Source organism: Pseudonaja textilis, chromosome Z, assembly GCF_049901715.1.
Source record: "Pseudonaja textilis isolate UNSWEBS1 chromosome Z, rPseTex1.2, whole genome shotgun sequence".
NCBI lineage: Eukaryota > Metazoa > Chordata > Lepidosauria > Squamata > Elapidae > Pseudonaja > Pseudonaja textilis.
Genome location: NC_142008.1, coordinates 58,897,713 through 58,904,726, shown reverse-complemented (window position 1 = coordinate 58,904,726; position 7,014 = coordinate 58,897,713).

Here is a 7,014-nt window from a genome sequence, read left to right as displayed (position 1 = left end):
GTTCTTTATTTCTGATATATTCCTGAGATATGCTGTGAATTTTTATAAAAAACTTCCTCTTTTATCCTTTTTTGAGAGATTTCCTTTTAAGAGGAATGTAAAAGTGGTCACTCTAACCTCAGTAAAATTCCCCGAAAGTCCAGAAAGTTCTTTCAGTATGTGGGACTTTATTGTAAAATAATATAAAGCTCATAATTATGGCATGTTTCTTTTTTATATAGTTTTAATATTCTTGCAGACTATACTCTAAATGTTAAATTATCATTATTTTTTGAACAGTATTTCAGTCAATAGAGGCACTCCACTGAAGATTGCTTATCAATCAATTAAAGAAATATTATTTTATTCCAATCTTGAATCTTCCGTTTCCTGCTATAATCTTATAGAAGTGGATTGGTGATTTTTACCCATATCAATAAGCAGATGGAAATCAATGATTCCTGCATACTAATTGTTGGGAGTCAATTTTAGTATAGTTTTTTATTCTGGCATGGTCAACAAACTCTTTGATGCATTTGGCTAATCTATAAAATCTATGTGGAAAGTGCATTAATGTTATCAGGTTTAAAATAATACAGGGTGCCTAATATACCATTACAAATGCTATCGTGCAACTCTGTACTTGAGACCATCCATCCTGAAGATAGTGTAAATGGAAATTAATGTTCATTGAATTTATGACCTGCTTCTTGGATATAATGCCATATACTTCTAAAAGCCAATTGTTGTGGAATATCAGGTTGCATCTAGCACCCTTTCAACCTCCTGGTTTGGATTAAAGAAAACTAGGACTCTCTCCACATTATTGATTTATAATTTATAGTGTCATTTAGCCATGAAAATAGACTTTGTATTCCGTAATGGTAAATGAATGATGCTATAAATTTTTTGAAAGATAAAATTGAAATTGAAAGACAAAAAGGACAAGTACAAAAAATGGAAAGAGGGACATACAGCCAAGGCAGAATATCAGCAGATAGCCAGAGTCTGCAAATATGAAGTCAGGAAAGCAAAGGCTCAGAATGAACAGACTTGCAACAAAAGTCAAAGTTAATTTAAAAAGTTTCTTCCAACATATAAATAACAAGAAAAAAATCAAGGAAACAGTCGGTCTACTAAAAAGAGAAGATGGCAAGGAAGTAACAGGCAACAGAGAGAAAGCAGAGTTGCTTAACTCATTCTTTGCATTGTTCATGTATAAAGAAACTATAACCCAACCTACCAAAAACATAACTGTAAAAGAGAGACTAGAAATAAAAGTTAAAATAAGCAAAAAAAATAGGAGAACATCTGTCGGATCCTTTTTTAAAGTTTTATTTGTTTTATTAATATAATATATAAAAATTCCATTTCAATCAAACAGTGTGTTGTCTGGGTACAATTGTTTTTAAGTGATCATAATCAAGATGTTTACAATGACATTTATCACAATAACAATACTGTAGTAACAATTTTTTTTGTCTATTTTAACTAATTCCTATTTTAACATTTATCCTTTTTATGTCCCTTTTTTTCTACCTTCTGTTTTTATTGTCTAGCCATCAATAAAATGAGTCCCATGTCAAAAAATATTTAGTTTCTTCTTTGTCCTTAACAGTAAGTGTTAATCTATCCATTTCTGCACATTCTAATATTTTATTAATTACATTCTCATCTGTCAGGATCTCATTCCATTGTTGAGCATATACAATTCTAGCTGCAGTTAAATACATGTAAAATCAAGTATATAGTCTCTTTATCATATTTTTCTGGTAGAGTGCCCAATAAGAATATTTCTGGACTATATGCTGCTTTACCATTTTTCTAACCAGGTATGTATTTTCATCCAGTATTTTTCAACTTGTGGACATGTTAGTAATATGGTAATATGAACCAGGTGTTTGATTATATTTCCAACATTTAGCAGATCTATCCTTATACATTTTTGCCAATCTTGTTAGTGCTGCCATGTGTAAAACATTTTATACAAATGTTCCTTATATGCAGTTGACATTGTCAATTTAACATTTCTATCCCACAGTTTTTGCCATTTGTCTATTTTATGAATATATTTTCTTTATCAATTTTTCATCTGTTCTAGTTAATACCTGGTCCAATTCTGTTAATTCTTTATTAAAACCATACATTTTAGCATATTTCTTGTATCGAGATTGTATCTGCATTTGTGGCCACCATGCATCGTCTATCCCTTGACTACTAAGTTCCTGCTTGGTTTTTAATTTATTTATTTTATTTATTTATTTAATTTATATTGCCACCTATTCGCCCATGGTGATTCGATATACACAATATAAAACCATATTTAAAACAAAAAATAAAAATAAAAAACAGTAAAAACTAACAAAAAGAATCAAATAAATTAGTAAAATACAATAGAACAATTTTTTTTAAAAAAAATCCCCCAACTCTCACCCCACACACACACCCCGATGACAGCAGATCACACTAGCCATTTGATGGGCTCCATCCCTCTCTGGGTTCCCCAGGCCCGCTGGCAAACCAGGTCTTCAATGTCTTTCAGAAGCGTGCTAGAGTGGGGGCCATTCTAATCACTGGGGGAATGATATTCTGGAGAGAGGGAGCCACCACGGAGAAGGCTCTTCTTCTGGGTCTCACCAGGAGTATCTCCCTCAGGGATGGGACCCGCAACACTCCTGGCCTCCTCGTTCTAATGGGTCAGATAAATGTGACCGGCAAGAGACGTTTTCTCAGATAACCTGGACCTAAGCCATGAAGGGCTTTAAAGATGACAACCAGCACTTTGAATTGCACCCGGAAGCAAATCGGCAACCAATGCAGCTCCTGCAGAAGAGGTGAAACATGTGCACACTGGGGTCTGCATAAACTATGCAGGCTGCTGCATTTTGCACCAAATGGAGCTTCCAGGTGCTCTTCAAGGGCAGCCCCATGTAGAGCATGTTGCAATAATCAAGATGGGAAGTGACCATTGGTCAAGGACAGGGAGTAACTGGTGTAAAACCTGCAGTTGCATAAAGGCCCTCCTGGCCAGGACCACCACCTGCTCTTCAAACAGGAGTCATGAGTCCAGGGAAACCCCTAGATTACACACAGGGGCTGTTTGGGGTAGTACCACCCCATCCAAGACTAAAGATGGTAATTCTCTCTGAACCAATGAACCCCAAACCAGAGCCACTCGGTCTTGCAAGGTTTTAGTTTCAACCCGTTGCTCCCCATCCAACCCCTAACATCCTCCAGGCACTGCGAGAGGGAGGACACAGCAACACTTAACTCATCATGAGCCAAGACATACAGCTGAGTATCATCAGCATATTGGTGATCCCTCAGTCCATGGTGATGGATGATCTCACCCAGGGGCTTCATAAAAATGTTGAACAGGGGTGGAGAGAGTACCGAGCCCTGCAGAATTGCATAAAGCAGTGGGCAAGGGCTGCATCTCTCCCCTCCTATCAACACTGACTGAAAGCGGCCGCAGAGGAAGGAAGTGAACCAAGACAGCACAAGGCCTCCCATTCCCATCCCCAAAGCCACCCCAGGAGAATCCCATGGTCAATGGTATCAAAAGCGACCAAGAAGTCAAGTAGAACAAGGATGGATGCATTACTCCCATCCCCTCCTGCCAGAGATCATCCAAAAGTGTCCCAAATCCAGGCCTGTATCCTGACTGGTAGGGGTCGAGATAATCTGTTTAATCCAGAAACCTCTGAGCTGCTGCGCGACCACCTTCTCAACAACCTTCCCCCCAAAAGGAAGATTGGAGACAGGTCAGTATTATCTAACTGGGTGGAGTCCAGATATGGTTTCTTAAGAAGAGGGAGGATCACAGCCTCCTTAAAGTGCTGGGGCACCATCCCCTCCTGTAGAAAAGCATTAATCACTGCCAGAGTCCACCCACCTGTCACCTCCTGGGAAGCTTTCACAAGCCAGGAGGGACATGAGTCTAAAATACAGGTGCTTGCATGCATATGCCCTAGGATCCTGTCCATTTCCTCAGGAGCAACAGGGTCAAACCATTCCCAGATAACAGGGCAAGAATCTGCCTCAGGAGTTTCCACCGGACCTTCCATGCTGGCATCTAACTGGGAACAAAATCTAGTGATTTTGTCTTCCAGAAAATCCACAAATTCCTCACCCTGTCCCTTCAGGTGGATCTCAATCTCCTCCTTCCCTAGGAGGAAATGGCTCACCTTAAAGGGGGTTGCTGGGTGATTATCTGTAGATGCAATTAGTGTGGAGAAGTATTTACACTTCGCCTCACGAATTGCCACAAGGTAGGCCTTAGTAGCAGCTCTTACTATTGAGTTCATCTCCTGACTTCCACCAGAGGCGCTCTAGACATCTCCTTGTTATTTATCCCCTTTAATTGCAGGAGGGCAAAACGAAACAAACAGTTCACAAACCAAAAAGCAAACTCTTCCAAAAGGACTGTGGAAGGGTTTTCAGTCCTTAGCAATAAATCCAAACTCTGTCTGGCAAACCTGACGTGGCTATAAATCCCAAAGCCTCAAAGAGTTCTCTCCATGTGTTCACTCTCATAAATCACTTTGCTCCTGGCAAAGCTCGCCAGCCAAGCCGTTTCCTTTTATTCTCTATGAGGGCGTGTTAATCTCCTTAATTAGTCACTGGCTTGACGCCTCCTTCCTAATTGAGATTGACGCCTCATCCTACGTCTATTTCTCACATCTAGCCAGGTTCTTTCCAAAGACTCCTCCCCACTAGAAAACTCTTGCAAGTGTTCCTAGTTAGCTATTCCCGGCTGTTGCTCAGCCAGAGGAGAAGAATCAGAGGAGGTCGAAGGTCCTGACAGCTCTATTAAATCAGGTTCGTCTCTCCTAGTTAAATCCATTTCCTCATCCTGACTACAATCCAAATTGCTCCACAAAGCCGGCTCATAATTTACTGCCATTTCCTCTTCGCTTGAGCTCACATCTGCCAACAGAACAGATTCCAACTCCGGAGTCACAACACTATCCCTCACCACAGGGCCCTTCCCCCGAATCTGACGATCCAGATGCGGTTTCAAAGGGAAACGGTCATGGAACCTCCGAACAATGTCTGGGGCATGAACCGTGGAAGCATCCGTCCATGAAGAAACTTCCGAACCATTCACTCTCCTTCCGACTAAATACTGAAAGCGACCCTTTAGCCAACGAGAATCAGTAATGCTGACTACCGAGTCGTCAATACCAGCCTCCTCACTGGATGGTGGTGGAGAAACTGCACCAGCGGGAGCACGGAGAGGACATTCCGGGGAGTCAGGAACCAGGAGGGCACAATGGAAGATGGGATGAATGCGCATGGAGAGCGGCACGGTGAGTCAATACGCCACAGAGTTGATGACCGCCTCAATCGGGAATGGACCGATGAAATGATGGTCCAGCTTCTTAATTGGACGATCGACCCGAAGGTGCCTTGTGGATAACCACACCTTGTCACCCACAGCTAACGGAGGTGTTGCTCTACGAGAACAGTCCGCAAACCGTTTGTAATCTTCCTTCGCCCCTTCCAGTTGTTGCACCACTAAATGGTGAACCACTTGTAATTCCTCAAGAAAGTCTTGTGTTTCAGGAACTGGGGAGTCCATCATGGTTAACAGAAAAAATCGGGGATGATAGCCCACATTCGCATAAAACGGTGTTACACGAGTGGAGGTATGTTGAGAGTTATTAAAGGCAAATTCTGCCAAAGGGAGGTATTTCGCCCAATCTTTTTGCCGATGATTGACAAAACATCTCAAATATTGAGTGAGAATGCCAATAACCTTCTCAGTCCCGCCATCAGTTTCCGGATGGTGCGCTGACGCCAGACACACCTGAACTTGTAACGCCGACATTAACCATTTCCAGAACTGCGCAGTGAACTGGACCCCACGATCCGAAACCACCCTATCCGGCAAACCATGTAAATGAAAAACATGCTGTAAGAATAACTGAGCCATAGTGCAGGCCGATGGTAGCTTCCGACAGGGAATGAAATGCGCCATTTTAGTCAGCATATCGACCACCACGAGCACCGTTGTGAAACCCAATGAGGATGGAAAATGCGTGAGAAAGTCCATGGAGATCACTCCCCATGGTCTGTCCAGAGTCGGCAATGGTTGCAGGAGTCCTGGAGGCGCACCCGACACTGCTTTCGCTTGCCAACATTGTATGCAAGAAGCGACGTAAGAAAACACATCATGACGAACCCGAGGCCACCAAAAAGTCCAAGTGACTAAGTGCAGGGTTTTGTAGAAACCAAAATGCCCAGCAGCAGGGTTGTCATGACATTGTGTCATGATGAGAGCTCTAAGCGACCTGGTGGATACATACAATAAACTCCGATGTCGAAGCAAGCCCTCTTCAAAAGACCATGGGGAACCAGGTCCAACTTCCCCCCTTCTCTGCTGCGTCCATGCGTCTAATCGCTGCGCCTCCCGTATTCGAGCCCGTAAGTCTACTGGATCTTGAAGCACAGCCAAGGATTCCAGTGGCAACACCATTCGTGGAGGGAGAGGATCCTCAGGACCAAGATATTTGGGTTTCCTAGACAACGCGTCTGCTCTCCGATTCTGCCCACTTGGAACATACGTGACGGAAAAATTGAACCTTGCAAAAAACAACGACCACCGGATCTGGCGTTGGTTCAACTTCCTGGCGGTACATAAATGTTCCAAGTTTCTGTGATCCGTCCGAACCTCCACCTTATGCCAAGCCCCCTCTAGATGATGTCGCCAGGTCTCAAATGCAGCCTTGTAGTCTGATCTCACATTTAAAAGCAGCAGTCTAAGACCAATTCCCCTTTTTCATTCAAAATATCTTTATATCTTACAATTTTTTTCCATATTAATAACATTAGGATGTGTCAATGCTTCCATTGTGGAAAGCCAGACTGGTATTTTCAAACAGTGTTGTTCTTTAATTTTAAACCATACTGATAACAGTGCAGTTCTAACATAATGTCTTTGAAAATAACTATGTATCTTATCTTATTTTTCCCATGCCATAGGAAAACATGCCAACCTAGTTGAAGGTCATGCTCCTCTAAGTTAATAGT